Here is a 19,281-nt window from a genome sequence, read left to right on the forward strand (position 1 = left end):
AAGCGTTCTCCAACTTCGTCCGGAGGCACCATATAGACGAAAGTCTCCATCGAACGTCGCTCGAAATTAATTTTCCGCGATCGATCGTTTCGCTGTTCGTCGTTTTGATCCTCTTCCAAATTTTCAAAAGATTTGATTCCGGGATTCGGTCGTCCGACAAATTGAATTCGCAGTTGTCCTCCGTGGAGAGGACGTTGCTCTTCGCGGAAGTTGCTGAACGTTTCGTGGGATTCGTTCGAATAATTTTCCGTTGTACAAATCTCGATTTGTTGCTCTCTGATTAGAATATGCTGATCCCATCAGCAGAATGCATAAACTTGCAAGTATATACATATATGTATAGCAACAGATTAGGCTTCTTCTGTGAATCTCCTGTCTCCATCGGATATATTATTTATGAAGCCATTGTCATAAATTTAAGTAGCTGAGTACAATGAACAAACTTGTAATGTCATTTTGAAACATCGATGTAACATTCATAACGTTATGCATACTAATGGATCTGTCCCGTTTACTGAAATCAATGCATGAATGAGCAGTTCGTTTCTTCAATCAGTTACAATGTTGAACAAGAAAATGATCAAAATTATTAGGAACGAAACTCGCAGTGATATACGATTTATTATTTGATATTTTCGAGTTTCCTTTTTTGAGGTCGTTAGTTAAAAATATTTAAAAACACTGTACTATTATAGTTTTTAATAATTTTTTTGTTTGCTTCTTGTAGCTTTTATATTGATTGTATTTTCAAGTTCCTAGTTTAATTAAGGTTAACTTGAGAAAATAATATAGGTACACACGCAATGTTCGATATATTCATTGTAGGAAATCGACTAAATCGCTCATTAGTACTATGTATTTGTAAACACGAACTTTGTGTACATAATACATGTGGAAGGTTCGGCAACGTTTGAATATTCGTGTATACCAAACATATGAATAGTTTAAATGGGTCGTGAAGACTAATTACTCTTTTGATATTCAGCAGTCAGTTATTTACCATCGGAAAATGAGCAATACGTTAAATTTGAGCAAAATTACAGTAGCCAATATTATTTGAAAGTGTATTCTGTATAATAATTATTTAAGAAAGTAACGATGACGTTGACTTAATAAAAAAGAATTACCTTTGAAACATTTTATCTTACAACTTGTTGCCGACTAAAAACTGATTAATTGTTGTTGGAAACATCGTTTCGTCAAATTATCGGAAGTGCTTGAAAAATCGTGACGACAGTTACGTTCTACACCCTGTACATCGATACGATTACACGATATATTACCGTAGTTTCCGGTTATTTGGGCCATTGGTTAAGCAGGCCAGCCATTTATTTGGGACGGATCTTAAAGAACAAAACTAAACACTTACGTGAAACTTCGAGTAAATGGAGTAGCCGTTTAATCCAGCCAAATTTTCAGGAATCTTATGGATCTTGTGCATCTATAATAATAATTTCTTAAGAAACATAACATTTTTTCGTGCCCCGTGACGCAAGTGATTCGATGGTTGTCGTTTAGGACTTGGTTCCTCGTCTCGTTTCGAAATCGCTCGAGTCGCGAGAATCAAGCAATTACCGTTTCTTTCAAGCGACCTCGATCCGTGCCCCTTCTTTTTCTTACTTGCTTGGTCGTCGACGATCTGTAAAGCTTCTAGAACGACAGCAACCGCAACGATGTCGTTCGGAGTTCAACGGTTACGTAGGAGAAAGCACCGATTACTCACTACGATTACCGACATTAAACCGCGCCAGGTTCGGATGTCCGACATTTCGAAATATTGCTTCGAGCATTTACACTCTGTTACATCAAAATGTAACGTTGCCACTTCCCGCGGAATCAATTCGAAAAATAAAAATAAATAGGTTGGACGTTGTTGTTCCGGATACTTTTTCGGTATTTATTTTCGAGCATTTCAAATTTTATCATTTTTAATTGTCGAAACTTCTAATGGAAAATGTTGGAAGTAAACAAATAATTTCTCTTCTTTCTTTTTATTATACTAAATTTTATAATTTTTTGAAATCGTATCTTTTAAATTCAAATTTCATGTAAAATATGTCGTACATTTGGTATATTAATTTTATGTTTTGTTTGTCACTTTCGAGATCGAACGATATACGATTTAAATACGAAAGCATCTTGAAGTCCAAAAATCCCAACATCCAATAAAATAAAAACAATATTCGTGGAGAAACTTTGTTTTTCTCGATAAACTTATGTCTCGTGATACTTTTGAAATCCCAAATCGATCCAATTCGAGGTTACCGTGTACTCACAAGGGAAATTAGAATACCGGAAAATCAGAAAATTTTGAAACGTTGCATGCGAGTAGAGTAGCTTACCCGTAATACAAATCCATTATGTATTCGTCGGCACCATAATACGGCTTTAGGGAGTAAAATCACCTCGTGAAGAAAATGCAGCTTTTTCTTCCTCAGAGAATAGCTGCACATCAGTGAGAGATATAGAATAAAGATTTTAAAAATATTTGTTTCATCCTTTATCGTGTACCATCAGCGTTAATCTTTTTCTGTTGATTGAACAAAGTAGTATGAAGTATGAAAATATGTGATATTTCAAAGAATTAATCATAGAAATGTCAAAAATAATTTAAATAATGATATTAAATTTGAACATTTAGGCTTTTATTTAGGCTCTCTTCGATGAAATTTAAAAGTCATCTTCTCGATTTTAACTTTTCTACTACGTTGATCATTTATACTTTTGAACAACTGTTTCTTTTTACACTTGTCCCTCTTTCTTTGAGAACAGTGGATCTCCTTTTAATGGTTCGAAATTGGTACCAAAACTTTTAAACATAATTCCCTGCGGACTCCTTACAGAAGGAAAACTTTCGGCAAACTCCTTAGAGTGAAATTAAACTAATATTTTGTTCATACAATCTATAAATGTTTTCCAAGACAATGCACTTATATCTTTAAAATTTTAATTCAACTCAAATTATTTGATGTACTAGTCACTAAAACGATGCATGAATAGAAATATGAAAAAAATTATGGAATTTGCTTGCAATATAAAAAGTAGAATATATTATAGACATAAAAATTTGGACAAATCCTTATTTATTGATACGAATAATTATAAATTTCTTTATTTCTTCGTATACTACGGTTATTTTTATTTTTCTCCCTTCTCCTCACAATAACATTGTCTCTCTCCTATCGATCCTATACTCTAAATGCTCTCATGTATTCGTAGCCGTCCGAAATCCATCTAAACTTGAGCTTGGCCCCGACTAAACAGCCAACAGAAAGTCGATTTCGTGTAGCACGATGACAGCATTACGATTAACATCCCGCCTCCCGTTAGAAATAATGCAAATTTCAATTCCTAGGAGGTTACAAACGCTTGGGATTTGAAACGGGAGGTCGCGAACGATATCCTGTGTTGTTTGAACGACATCCATCCCATTAATGTAGTTCAGAGTTTTCCCATTAAGGAAACAACGTGGTCATTCGCGCGGCGTTGCGGCTTTTCACCGATCGTCGACGAGTTCTCCAGCCACGAAATGACAATACGTTGCGACGTAATTGCTATTTACGTTTGTTGGACGACCAGAAAGTTTGAAGGGAACGTTTCGTTTGACGAAAGTCGAGGCTCGTTGCCTTTGGGAACTCGATCTTTCGTTTGTTTCGTAGCCCGAACGGGGTTGGAGGGGACGAGTTTTCAACGCGACGATTAAGTTTGACCGCCACCCCCAACCGTTGGCGTTAAAACCATTCGCTGGGTACGGGAAAAGTTTCGATCTTTGCTTCCCCACGGTCTGACAATGAAACTTCTTCGGGCGGTTCTCTCGACTTCTTCCAAAGACGATGCAAATGCCCGGTCGCGATGAAAGGAAGTTCGTCGCGACGTCTAACAAGTCGACAACTCCCTTCGCTGTTTTCTTCCTTCGACTGCTAGAAAATGAAAATGTTCTGCAGGAGTGATTCAACTATAAATGAGACTTTTAAAATTCATCATTGTAGTTCGCGCAAGCTCTATTAAAACGTCTTTGAATCCGTTTTCGGCGCGCAAGGAAAAGATAAATTTAAACAGTACGAAAAGAATGAAAGAGCTATATAAAAGAAATTGCATATAAATATCAAAATTTGTACTATTCTTCCTGAACTTGAATTATTATTTTCGCGATATTTCATTATTTGACCAGAAATTAGTGACGTAGCGACGTGTTTTAAAATGTTGAAACATTAGAGTTTGAACTAGCAACAGTCCATGTTATAATATATAATAATAATCGTATGTCTATAAAAGTTGACAAAATAATAAACACGTAAGTTAGGTATATTATCGATTTTGAATAATGTTGCCTAGTAAAGAAAAGTTTCTCTCTTGTTTGAACCAGCCTCCTATTTGAATTTAATTACATCGCGAGAGAAAGACGTTGCAACGGGGAATAATATAATATTTCAAGCAACGCGGTGATTTCAGCGAACATCGTCCATTTTCTCTTATTAAAACTAACGATCTCGACGCGTTTTATTCGATGTTTATTATTATTCTGTGCACCGTCGAGCGTCCAAAGATTCGCGGAAGTTCGTTAACAAGAGACATTCTTGTTTCTCTTTTTCCATGAGACTGAGATTACCCCCTTATTAGAAGCACATGCTCACTTCTTCCTGGAGAAATTCTTTCGAGTTTCCCTCGGTTCGTTTCTCTCTCAAATTTTCCCGTAAATCCGATGGACGAGAGAGAAATCCTCATTCTTGTTCTATGTAGTAATTGCTTCTGCCCATCCGGGTAATTTCATATATTTATCTAGGAATCTGGAATATCTCATAAACAACTAAGGATGTTACAAAAATGTTTTGATAAAAATTTTTTGTTTCAACAAGTTAGTTTCTTTATATAGAATGTTGTATTTTGGTATACTTATAATACAATTAATTACATCTGTCCCAGTGGTCATCTTTCATCTTGCTGCAACCATTTGCAGATGATAATTCAACTAGAAGAATTATATTCGTTAATTGTCAGCTTGTTTGCATTTAATATCTTGAAAAGTGTTCTGCTTGTTGACAGCTTACTTCTCAGATAGATCACGTTTTTTCGACGAGTTACCGAGAGTTTTCCACTTCTCTACGAGACTTTCATCCTGTCGCTTATGGAATAAGAGAAACGTTCGATCTCGACGCGATCGTGTCGGCCCTTTGTTCGCTTCTCGCCTCGTGATTATTAATTCATCGGTCCATCGAGCGTGTTAACCCTCGCTCGACAGAGCGTAAGGTCGTCGGATTAAGAAAGGTCGTTAACAGGGTCACCTTTATCCACCGCAGCTACGCGTGCCAGAAATACATCCACATTTGCCATTGTAACGCGTTACGTAAGGTGTCGTTACGCATCCTGTGTTTTGTGTTGAAACTTCATCCTGTTTGCTCTTTTCCACGGGTCATCAAAATGGCGTAATGTAGCCTCTACCCCTTCGAATGTTTGCTCACAAGAGGGCTTTACGATTGTCTTGAACAGTCGCCAAGAATAATTCTATCGAAAAGTAGATCGAATTTCGCGAAATATAGTACCAAGAAATTCATCAAAACAGTACTACTCCAAGAATGATAGTTGACAGAAGCTGTAATGAAGTCTAAAGTCTTATATTTCGAGAAGAACGAAGTAACGAGAAGAAAAATTGAAACACAATAGCGCTCGATCGATACTTCGATATCAAGAGAACTTTACATTGCTCTGTAGTGATTTCTTCCGATTCTGTCTACCCTCTCCTTTATTAAACGTAGTTACAAATTTTTCTTTATCCTCTTATCGGATCCAATTCGGTCCCGACTTAATGGCCTACAAAAATTCCCCGGCTTCTAACCCAACGATCGCGGCGCAAATACTTCATTCCGAGAGGATGATTTCCTTAATCCACAGTCGGCCAGGGAGGGAAAGAAAATTAGGAGAAACGGAGGTGGCTCTCCTCTGCCTTGAAGTCCGGCAGACAACGATTTTAAATCGTCGCGAACCAATTAGTCCGCAATCTAAATGTAGAATATCGGCTGGCGGCGCGTATTAATTGGAACTCGATGAGAGGATTTAAAGACGAGGTATCAGAGCTCACCTTACCTCGTCTTTCTCTTCGCTATCTCGGGCAGGTGAATCTTCTTATCTCCGTTTAATCGCACACGCATCCAAATAAAACTAAATTGACTCTTAACAAATAATCGATAATGTTCACTTTGACTTAAAGGTTCTTTCGGTTCTATCATACAATTTTTATATTATAATTTTTTTTTATCAAACCAAAGATGACTTGAATAAACATCGAAATGTTCATGGTTTAAATAAATTTTGATGTAAAATTTTATGAACATTAAATTTTTTTTACATAGCTTTATATGCAATTTCTGTAAAAGCAATGAACGAGTAATGATACTCGAAGTTTATTCGTAGCCATTAAATTGTTTCAATTGTCTCAGCTCTAACGATAACATTTGAATCTTGACAGTAGCACTTTGAAAAAGAGCGATGAAGGAAATTGATTCACTGTCCTTATACTCGAACCTCGACTGCCTCGTTCACCTACCTAACTCGCACCCACTTGACTTTTTAGATCCTGACACCTAAACCTGTTGCTGAGCAAATTAAGCATGCAAGGGTCACGACTACCTCGATGCCTCGTAAGTCCAATCTCCGTTGGCAAGAGGAAGTCCAGGGATACTTATTATAGATAGCCGTACGGTCTGATCGATGGTCGTTTTAACTACTGCAGACTAATTTTCTAGGAACCGACTAGAAGAAACGCTTATACGTAACTCTGAGACCTAGGCATTTCGAGACACTTTCACGTTACGATATTTTAAAATTACTTTTTCAGAGTTATTCAAGAAATAATCTATTTTTGGAATAACAATTTCTCAATTAGTAAAACGTAAAATCAATTGAAATACATTGCTCGAAATAATTATTTTTGAATTATTATTTGAATTTCGCCCAGATTTTGGTAATCTTCAAAATCAGCGACATATTATTTTGAAGGTACACGAATAATAATTTTTCAGCACACATGACATTAAAATTTAGGTAAAATAGTATGAAAATGTCATGAATATGACATATTTCTGAAATATAATATTTTTCGTTGCTCTTATGTCTATTTTAATATACAAAATTAATTCTTCTATCAGTACTGTTTTGAATAAAAATAAACGAGCAGCGTTGCTTCTGACGCGTTTACGCACTACCTGCAGAATTTCGAAGCTACGTATCACACGCGTCCAAAGCTATGAAACACAGGCCTGCATAAACGTTCAAAGAATATCATTAGTCGCGCATAATGCGATATTTGTTCTGGGATTTGTTTGGCCCGCATTGTGTCGACGGCTTTGTATATAGTCTCTATACACAAAGCCGCAGAATTTACTTTGGTCTATCATGGGCTCTGTATTACATTACATCGTAGTTACTCATTTATTATCATCAACATCTGTTTAAGAATGTTTCGAAGACAAATAGTCCAACACTGTTTTGCTGCCAGACAATTTATGGCTGCGTCTAACAATGAATGGTGCGATGATGTAAAAAGTTACCGAAAGAAACTAGATATTGTTGTTCTTGCGACGTTGAGTAAGATGTATCAACCTTTAAGATCTATAGAACTTTTAGTGTTCATTTTTTGGTAATTTCTATACAGGGTGTTCGGCCACCCCTGGGAAAAATTTTAATGGGAGATTCTAGAGGCCAAAATAAGACGAAAATCAAGAATACCAATTTGTTGATCGTGGCTTCGTTAAGAAGTTATTAACGTTTAAAGTTCCGCCAATACTGAATTTTTTTCTTCAAACTGGGTAGGATTTCGGGGGTATATCTATTCACCAAAAATGATTGTAATTGACCCCCGCAACCGAAAATAATTTTTTCAAAACGATTTGAAATTTTTAAATTTAATTGTTAATAACTTTGTAACGAAGCCTCCATCAACAAATTGGTATTCTTGATTTTCGTCTTATTTTGGCCTCTAGAATCTCCCATTAAAATTTTTCCCAGGGGTGGCCGAACACCCTCTATATACCATCCGTATGGAGGATTCAACTTTTCGACCATACATTTTCTGCGCAATTGTAGTTTGACCCAAGTTTTAGAAGCAATCTAGAGAAAGAGTCACACATGGATCTTTAAAATTTTTGTTTAAACGTCGATACAAGAGCTTGTTAATGAGTGGGAAATACATTTAAGAAATCTTCCTTCTAAGACAATTATTATGAAAAGTTTCTCGACGTGGCGAAGAAAGTGCTGTCCACCTAAATGGTTCTAGAACCGTCATAAAACGTCGGTATTTCCCATGATCTCAGAATTCGCCCCTTCGTCTAGCGATAAACTGACCGCGTCTCGGAGTTCTGGCACCCCAGAGGGACAGACGCCACCGAAAGTACAGAGGCTACCGACAGGCCAGCGCGCGAGACTCTAATACCTGCTATCACACCTCTCTCTCGCTCATCCCTTTCAGCGTCGTTCGTTCCAAAGCCTGACGGTCCCGGATCAACCCCCTTTCCCAGATACTAAATCCTCCCCGAGGTGTCCGCTCGGTGCTCCCGGCGAAAAACGAGGCCGCGCCGGTCGCTGGTACTTTCAGCTCGGCTAAAACGCGCCCGACACCGGATTATCGGCCGTCGTGATTCGGTATTCGTTAGAAATAAATGGCCGCTAATGGTATTTCCGGCAGGTGTCTCGGCCGATAATGCGCGGCCGCGGCTAAAACGATGTAAATAGCACGCCGCTGGCTAGCTACCCTGGCTCTTCGTTAAGGGGTTACACCATCGTGACGCCCTCAAAAGTAGCGCGAACTTTCGAAATTCATTCTGACAAAACTACCGATAGGATTCAATTTATTTTGGCTCTCTTGTTAATATAGATCTTAACAAGTACACGTTTAAAATTAAATAAGAAAATATTACGGTAGTGATTCTTAAAATGAACCCCAGACACGATTCGTAAGATGAACATTTCTGGGGGATCTCCTTTGGAGCCAGTATAGCGCGAAATACGACGTTTAAAGAACAATACAGGATACCTCTGCTGTAACTCCGAAACTACTTCGGATATTTACATGAGACTTGTCGCGAATCAATTTCTAGAGTTTGATCTATTTTTTAAAGTAAAAAACTGATGGAATCCCACTTGAAAGGTAACATGTAATATGCTTTCGTAGATTCCAGGGAATCAGAAAGTAACAACCAGTTGATTAACTAACGCGTTAATCGAGGCTTTTGAAGCATAATAAAAATTCCAAAGCGTGCGTCAGTTCCATAGGAAAGAGTTCAATTTCCTACAGAAACTTACGGTTTTATTATGCAATAGCTACAGAAGTTTTCAACGTGTAAAGATAATCTTGTTTCACGCTTTACAGGATCGTGTACTTTTTACGTGTGCCAAGTTTTAAGTAAACCGTTTAACTACATCCAGAGATATCGTGTACATCAGTTCGAAGAACGTTGTTACGCGCAGAATTGCTTTAAAGTTTCTGTTCACCGGAGTCGGGCATAACGAATAACAATGTCATATTCATTCGTAAACCAACTTTTTGCATTCGAATGAATGTAAATTCTTAATTGTTATCTATGAATAAAATTTACCTAACGACGCTGTGTATACGTAGTGTTAGAAAACATAAAAAAATGACGTGAATCATTTATTTATTTTTTAACGAAGTTATACACAATTTTCGATTACATCCATAGTATACCTAAAATGTTAGGAAAATGCAAAAACTAAGAAATCCACTGTTTTCAAAATTTTAGATTAAACTACCTCCCCCCTTCGGTTAAGAACCGTCAAACCGTTCGTGCATCGCTGGATCCATCGTCGCTGGATCACGTACGACATTCTGGATCCGCGTCGTGCCGCCTGCAGAGGACGTTCGCGCGATGATGACGATGCACGTCGCTTGCCGCTGAGAGATCGGGCCCGCGTCGACATTTAAGGTACGAGCTTACGAAAGAGTCACGTACACGTGCGCGTGACTTCTGCCGCGATGAATGGTACGAAGATTGGTTGACTGAATATACAGGGAAACGTTGCGCGTGTCAAATTTTTATGAGAGTTTTGACGAGGGCCGCTGGTTCGGAGTGTATTTGAACAAACGAATGGTCGACCCTTTGTATATAAATAGCACGGTAACGCTAATAAGCAGAAGAAGCACGTGCCAGACTCGCGGTACCTATATATGGTCAAACGATTGAGAATAACGTATCATCATTGATAAGGAAAATGGTCATTGTACAGTGTTGAACAGTGTTTCGGTAATTATTTACTTTAGGGGGCCTCAACTCCCCTAAAGAGATTTTGTTTTCCCCCTAAGCAAATTTTGTTGACGTTTGAATTGCATCGATATTGTGAGAAATGTCAAGCACATTTTGCTAATATCATAGGTATTAATAAGTGTCCATTGGTCTTGTCGCTAGTTCTAAGAAATCAATCGCGAGTGTTCGAACACGCGAGACAATCAATGATACGGCATATCGACGCGTGTGGTCTGCCAATGGTGGCCATTCCGAACATTCGATGTGTGGTGATGCTTTGAACTAGGATTATTACTGCTGCTCGGGCTTACGGATAACCCAATCTTGGGTATTCGAGTATTCGGGTACAGAAATTGTAGTCGTGTTACTCGTGTCTAAGATTTCACTTTTTTCGAGCCAATAAATATATTTTTTAATATTAATAGCAAATTAATTCCTTTTTATATATCGCGTTAGTTGGTTGGAAACATACAAGAATCACAACTACTGACCTTTACTTCTATGCATTATTTTTTATTTCTTATTCCTCGATGCTTCGTTTCATTTTGTACGCAATTCTAGCGTAACGTGTATCATAACGTGGTTCAACAAATAAGATTGTTCAATACTTCGAGAATTCGATGGAAAATCCCAAGAATATTTACTTATTGAGAAAATAAGATGACATCTGATTTTCCATTCCTTGTTACTTGTTCTTTATCTCTCAAAGCTTTGTCTTCTTTAATACATCAACATATCTTTTCTTACTTTACTATTTCTGTTTAGAAAACAAGTAAAGGTCAGCTATTCTCGTTCACGAATTTCTTTTCCACCGAATAATGACATACATTATCCGAGTTGAAATCGCTGGAGCGGTCGTTCACAGAAAGTGGAAACATCTGTACGTTCTCATAGAGCAAAGGGTCGAGTTCGACGAGCTGTGATATCGTATCATTGCCCGTCAAGCACAGGAACACTTTTTTTTTTGTGTCCTCGACATTACCGTTGACTGTTTCGCCCTCCCTTTATTCGACCATAAACAATCCAGGCTCGTCGGATTCAAGCAAACGGTAAACGTCGGTTTACTACAACAAAATAACATTCCTGTTGAATGTTTAGTCTTTGTGGATTGTCAAAGAGATGGCAATGCCGACGTCTCTCGAGCAAAACGACCCGAATTTTCCGTGTCCCATCACAGAAATATTTATTTTATTTGCTCAACGTATTTATTGCACTGCAACAAAGCAGAACGCAAGAAGAAGAGGGAAGAACATGAAATATATAATATAGGGGTACAGTTCGTAGGAAGACGACATAAATTATTTAATTTATCGAGACGCTGTTGTCAGATATATATTTATACGTTGGCATATTTCAGTTTAGTTTGCACGATAGTAATTTTTTGAGTCATGTTCTTTCATTTTGCTTTATCTATTAATATATGTCATGTTTTTATGCAAGTACTTGAATTTATATACTGACAGGCAAACGTATTACGCTATGTTAATCCCGCAAAAAAGCGATAATAGAATGGGTACGTCGCAGGTGACGCTACTTTATTGGCCAGTGTTAGCACAAATGTGTGGAAAAATTTGGAAGAAAATATTCGAAAAACAGAGAACGTTTTTTAATACTTCGCTTCGTACGTGTGATTTATTCTATCGAATCGATACTCGGGAAATTTTTCAAGGAGAAACATATAATAAGATTTTTATCTCCCATCGGTTTGTCGAAAGTTGTATGTGGACAAAATGTTATTACACTGATTTATGACACTTAGAATCTCGGTAGACCGAACCTTGTCGACCGTAAAAATTATTCGTTTTTGTTTTTTCTGTTTATCAATTTTCTTTTACGAATGCTATTCTGAAATATTAAAACGAATTTTGATGCAACGGAGAAGAAAAAATAACATTTTTCGTGGAACGTGTTCGAGCATTCCGGGAAGCTGCTCGTCGGTAAAACACTCGAATCTGTTTCGTGCTGTTGAATAAATGCCACACGGAAAAAATACAAATACAGTGGATAAAATGTATCAATCGTGCATAAAATTGAATTGCATCGAGGTTTCACAGAGAAAAGAAAACTAGAGCGAAAGTGACGAACGTAAACTTACAGCGAAATTAATCGATAATTTCAGAAATAATTCATTTGATTGTTCACTGTATTATTTTCTTCCCAAAAGCAAAAATTGTGCCGAATAATGTTAAATAAATATTAATTCCAGAAAATTGATAATGTTTCTTCGAATTATCGATTTATTTTTTCAAAGCTTATATAAATTATTACCGATCGCTGTGGAAGCGATCCCTTACGTAGAAATGCTGCGAACAAGAATCCGTAATTTTGCTAAAAAGGGGAACGAAACAAATGGACTCTCATCAAACCTTGAAAAAGCCTTGGCATCGAACGGAGTATTCTTCTCGCGTTTTACCTTCGCCCTCGAAAACACGAAGGAAAATTTATGCGCTCCCATTTGAGCGTTCCATTCGAGACACGTCGTTCGACCGCCGTGGCGCGATTAAAGGCGCCTTGTTAACTGGCATCAAATCAACGGAACCGCGTTATTTACGGTGGATACAGAGTTAATTGCTCCGGTTGGTCCTATTTCGAACTCGAATTGTCACTAGCTACATACTTGCTAAGTCCACTTAACCATTCGATATATTCTAGAACTATGTTTTCACTATTTGTTTGTCGTCGAAAATGATAACGGTTCGTAAAGATAAAAAATAGTGTACCAATTAAAAACGTTCGTTCCAACTGTCGCATCGATGTTTGAGACATTTACACTAATCTGACAAAAAAATGTTTGAAATAAAAGTAAACTAATACTTTGAGAAGATCAAAGCGCAATAATGAAAAATTTCGAAAATTCTTTTCATTCGTTGAAAATTCAATCCGAACATTTATCAAGCGGACTATGTAAGTGCGACGAACCGTATAAATTTTCGTCCGCATATGTACACGCACGGATACATCGCACGAAAACAAAGGTAAACTACGCAGAGCAAATAATAGAATGGAAATCCCTTCGGTGATCTCGACTCACGTCCAGCATCGTATTTTCCCTGTACACGCGTTATTTTATCTCGTGACTGTAGAATTTATTCCGTCTTTCGCTCGATCCGCGCACGCGAATTAATACTTTCCAAGCTCGATTAAATTTTCATTTGCAGTGATTAACTCGATCGGGGCACGAGGTTTGCAACACCCACAGTGAAGATTATATCGTGTATGTAAAATACCGAATCATAAATTATATTAAATTTTTAAGCCTGGAAAGATCGAATCATAAATCGTTACGTAAAAGATTAACCTCTATTTTTTCATACTTTTTCTTGAAAAACTATTTTTAAAGTGATAGTATTCTTGTGCGTTAAGAAATAAATAATACGAAGAAGAAATTTTATTTTTAATAAATTTTATGAAGATTATTCATGAAAACTTAATAAATTAAAAGGCGTAATAAAATATATTAGTTTCCATACCATTTTCGATTAACTTCGCTTGGAGTATAGTCCGACAGTACATTTTAGCGAGCAAATTGCGAAAAGCTTGACGCGTTTGTAGAATTAGTCATTCTATTTGCGACAATCCGATACAACATCGCCGATTTGAAACTTTTTCCGGTAATTAGCCCCGGGACTCGTTCGTATTGCAAACAGAATCGTTGGTTTGACTAAATTCGAGGAACGTTTTGAACGTAAATTTCGGGGATTGGATAAAATTAATTACGAATATACCCGTCGAACTCGGTCCGAGAATAAATATACCCGGAGTTTTGTAGATCGTGAGATTAAAGTCCGATCTAAGATAAATATTTCGATATGGATGAAGAAGTATTCGCGAACTATACAGGGACCAGCTCGACTTTTGCCGGCTATGCAGTCAAAGAAAAACACGAAACGTTTCATCAAATATCGCGTTCGACTTGCTTCGGCAATCCGGACAAACTTTGGAATTCGAGGATTAAATTGGTCTACGTAAAATATCGTTCCTTCGTTCGATCTACAGATTCGCGTAACTCTTTCGAAACTTCGTGTATATTTAATTTGAAAGAGTTTCTATGTGATTTTCCGACGCAATCATTTCGAATACGAAAGAGTGTCTGAAAAAGAACTCGTTCCGTTCGGTATAACAAATATTCTAGACGAAAGATTATTTGAAGTAAAATTCGACGTAATTTAACAACGTGGTTTTGAAACAATTTTGTTTAAAAAATCGTAACGATTGATGATAACATCGTAAGCAAAAGATATGTAGAGTTGAATGAAACATCAGATGAAACGAATAATAATAATATCGATACGTTTCTAGTTTACGTATACTCACGTTGACAACAAAGTCATGATCAATGCAGAAAGTTAGCGTTGTTCGTAGTAACGTGATTTAGGGCAAGATTTAACAAGAAATAAAAATTACGCTGTTTTCGAACCTAATCTAACCTTGCAAAGAAATAAAATTATGTTACAATAAGTGGGAGGTAAATATTGAGATTAAATTTAAAATCAGCCTTCGGTTGTGCCCTCGTGTTTGCACAAATTTATACTCGCAATTACTTTCGTATGACACGTACGCTTTCCTATAATTTGCGCGATTAAGATTTTGTAATGATAATACAGGGCGATTACAAAATTTACATATAACAGCGTATAAGAATACCTTAGAATTCTATGAATAATTACTGCATGGACATGAGTTATCACAGCACTTTTAAAACTCGGAAAACGATTAGCAACTTAAAACCGTAATTAATACCAATATTTTCTGATTATCATAAGTCAAGCAAGCATTTCTACACCAATCAATTTCAACAAAATTCTGCAAAGTTCAGCATCTGTTGAACAAAACAATATCAGATATTGGTATAAATTATAATTATTTCGAGAATAGTAATTTATTTCAAGTTAATTTTATTTAGTACACTTTTGATCTCGGGTTTAAAAAAAAAATTGATGAATCCAATATTTTTATTCGTAACTGTCGCGTGTATTGTTTCATAAACGGGACTTCGTACGAAAAAATGTCACTCTACATTTTCGACTTACTTTTTCACTCAGAATTCGTTTCTTTTCGAAGATACTTTGTACAGAGATGGTCAACGTCAACGCGATATCGAGGCTGGTTCAAAGGCCGTGTCAGCAATATGTACGTTCCACCGTTGAGCTTTTATGCTGGAAAACATTTCGTCGGTCAAAGTGTTTCTTATCGTTTGGGTAGAGCCGACGAAAGATCAAGGCAATTTCTTCCGGGGAATACTCCTTCGGAGGAAATGAGCGAGAGGGCCGGTATCGGGGCTACATTGACAGCAAAGCCCTTGTTCCTTTTATCTAGATCCCTCGCGAATCTCGCACGGTGCAGCTACCTTTGAAGGCTTGTCTTCCAAAGAGAAACTGTTAACTTGTTGAATTCACGTTCAAGAAGTCTTGCTTTTAGCGAGCCCCGAGACTCTTTTTTCGTCGACTTTACAGCGACCAGTCAATTAGCCTGTAATATTTAAAGAGCATCGCGCGCCCGTTCCTTCCGACTATTCACGCTGTTCGCGTACTTTTAACGCAGAACATTCCTGATTTCTTTTTTTCTTCACTGAACGACTGAAATCGTGGTAGTTCAAACCACCAAGAAAATGTTTCTTCTATCTTTCTTTTCTCGCTTCTTTTCATCATTTGTTTGGAGTCGCATCGAATGAACCGGTAGCCTATTATCTACGCGTTGCAGTTTTCCGAAGAGTTTAATTTCTGTTAAAAACTGTAAATACTGGGGTATTTTGAAATGCTTTTTATTTACTTCCGTAAAGATAGTATTAATATTGAAGAGCGATTCATTCGTGAAAAACATTTTGATAGGATGGTGATAAATGTTTTGCGACCAGTTCTGAATCTTGAAATTGCAATTTCATCCTTCCTAGGAAGATTATTTAGAAAGTTCTCAATTTCATTCTTCATTCCATTTACCTTGTGCTTTCGACCTTATAAAGGAGATTATTCGGCATTAAAAATTTATAGCGATGTATTATTAAAATATTTAATACTTCTTCTGTCATTTTATACGCTCGTTCATTTTTAACAGTGCCACCATGATACGGTATCCAACTAATATTTGATATTTGCGAATAAAATTCCCATTTATCAACGTATTCTCAATTACTTGGATTGCACTTCTGGAATTACTTTTAGAACAAATTGAAGAGTTAAGAACCTTGTAAGCCAGGCAATAGATATGAAGAATTCGTCTCTGAAGACGGATTGGACAGTCGAGAACCTTGTAAACGATACAACAAAGATGATCCATCTCTGTCTCATGATGTGAATAGAGAAGTAACGTGGTTTTATTTATAGCGAGAGTAACGAAGGCACAAATTATGATCCTTCTTTTTTTTTTGATATTTTTGAAAAATATCAGAAAGAGTTTCATTTTAGTAAAAAATTCGTATCTCGTAGTAGAGGGGCGTGTCAAGAAAGGTAAAACAAAGTGAGAATGATTCGAGGAAAAAGACGAAGGGGCACTTAGAGGAAAGCAGGAGAATGTTTCATGGTGGCAGAGCAGCACCTCCTAATTTATCATTACTGGTGACCCTAATCGTGGAATTTACGCCTGGTGCGTATTTTTACGTCGACGCGTAATGGGCGTTAGCTACATCAGGGCAAGAACTTGCTAAGCAACAACCTTAATCCCTTTGCTAAATTAATCGAACGATACCTGAGTATTTGTACCCGACTTCACACAAAAAAAAGCTTTATACGCGGTCTGTTCCAAAAGTAGTGAGATTACATGCTTTATAACTCGAGTTTACAGCCCTGATAAAAAAAAGAAAGTAAGCTGTTACGTGAACCTTAATAAAGTACTCAGGTTGTGCACATCTTAATTAGTTAAGTCTATGAGACAAACTGTACTACTTTGAAGGCGAATGCTTTAGTTCTTAAAAGTCTAATGTAGAAAAGCTTTTACGTAGAGTAATCCTAATTTTTGCAATGTTTTAGAATCTTTTGTTCGTAATTTTTTTTACTAACAATCCTTTCAGCGAGAATTCGTATCTCCGGAACGATTCGCAGCGTTGTCACGAGATGATCGCTTTCTCCAATTGAATTTCCATCGAAATTCCGGGGGAGTATTGGGTGGCAGATAGGAGATCTGTTTATTCGTTAAAAGTTCGAAATCCTATTCGCAGTGGCCAACGATACGACCCGAGACACGATGGCTCAACAGCTGCCGATGGTTTTGTTTCCCGTTTTTCCTCGTTATCCTTCGTGTTTGTCGTTCCAGCTGCGATCGTCAGGGTAACCTAGACAGCTGCCTCGCACGGTAGCGGGCGAGCAACAATTTTTTAATTTTAGTTCTATAGTAGAAACCGCGACGAGTTTTATTGCTTTTCAATATTCATTTATCGTCACGTTAAATCATCAACTGTCAGCCGCGATCATTATCGCCGTTTGTTTACTTTTAATGTTCGTTATTAACACGTTGACTGCCGTGTCGCACCGAAACTAACGACAAGAATAATCCACAAAGAGCTACGTCACCCAAAAACAGGCGACGCTCGTATTTTATCTTGTCACAAGTGATATTAAATGTCTCGACGATCTATCTTACTGTCGTTTAGAGTCATCTTCAAAACTCATAAATATAGCAATGTAATTCATAATGTTAAATCTATAAACGAACGCTATGATTTTATTTGTAGCGTAAACTGTAGTATTATTATAAGTGTCGTCGCCCTGATTAAACGAAACACAATAATCGCAGGAATATGGAAAGAGAACATTAAAATGCTTCTGTTGTTTCTTTTTAATACAGCATTGTAATGACTGGAGTTTGTGTGATTGAAAAAATTGAAAAAATATAAATTGGCCTTTGGGGAAAGAATGAGTTGATTCCTCTGGTTTGAGTTACCGTGCAAGTAGTTAACGATAGTGCATGGTCAGACGTCCCGCTGGATCCAAGTAGATTCGCTCAACGCTCGATCAGGCATATGAGAGATTCTATACTAGAGCTTTATGAGAGAGACAGTTTCACCATCATTGAATATAGATTATTAAAATTTGAACATTTTTTAATTATTATTTATTATTTATTATAAAACGTAAAGATGAAATCGAAACATCGAACGTTGATTTAGATTACGACTGCCACCTGTACTTAAATCTGTGTACATCTGGTACACAGGAAAAATTATGAATCACGCTAGATATGTGTACACGTACTCCAGAACATGTGGCGCTCGTAGCATATATCAACGTCCGTAAGTTTCTGTTTCACTTTTATGATTTATATTACTACAATTGCTCCCAGACGTGGGTAATGGCCTTATAATTTGTAAAATTTTAATTTCGATTTTATCAGAATTCTTGAAGGGAATCTGACGTAAAGTACTAAACATAGAATCGTTTTATTTTAATTCATTATTAAAAGAGTAATTCATCTATTAGTTAAAAACTATATATTAATAATACTTTACATCAAATAATTTTTATTTTTCTTGTTAACAATCAATAGCGATAAAACGTTTAAACTCAATGATAAATTTTATCTGAATTTATAATTACGTAATGCTAAATTAATATGCAAGGATAATATTTCGAGTAAAACGTTGATTCATTAATGAGTGCTTCATTAAGGATCGAATGATGGTTTAAATTTTTGAGCGACAGTTCATATAAATCATGACGTGTTTCGTTTCGACGTTGGTCTCTCATCGTTTCGATGCGTTTTATCGATGCGTGAATAATGTGCAGAAAATTCAGGTCTAATGTACACGAGTAATATTAACACGTAAATATCGATAACGTAATGTGAACAGGCCACTAGGTAAATACACTTGTGTATACATAGTCGGCCGTACCGCGTTACACGAGCACCGTTACAACTCTGGGGATAGAATTAAATGCGCGAATATCGCACCATACGGCAAAATTCATTCGTAACACGACGAAACTAATTTGTCTCGTTCCAAAACCAACGAAAATTTATTCTACTAGCTATTACTCACTTGAAATACCTTGATTTCAATTGAAACACCGCTGTAATTACAGGGAAGGGTATTTAGATG

General features: G+C 36.8%; 1 protein-coding gene across 4 annotated transcripts in view; it reads left to right on the top strand.

The window, feature by feature from the left end:
- 5-ht1 (serotonin receptor) overlaps nt 1–19,281 on the top strand; it is a 212,671-nt gene that overhangs the window by 18,004 nt on the left and 175,386 nt on the right. For 3 of the 4 annotated variants that reach the window (XM_076777103.1, XM_076777104.1, XM_076777102.1), the window contains one exon: nt 9,753–9,935. The exons of the other annotated variant lie outside the window; for it this stretch is intronic. The gene's annotated coding sequence lies outside the window, so the exon portion shown is untranslated. The remainder of the gene's footprint in view (nt 1–9,752; nt 9,936–19,281) is intronic. 4 annotated transcript variants of the gene reach the window in all.

This window comes from Colletes latitarsis, chromosome 11 (genome assembly GCF_051014445.1).
Source record: "Colletes latitarsis isolate SP2378_abdomen chromosome 11, iyColLati1, whole genome shotgun sequence".
NCBI classification, from domain to species: domain Eukaryota; kingdom Metazoa; phylum Arthropoda; class Insecta; order Hymenoptera; family Colletidae; genus Colletes; species Colletes latitarsis.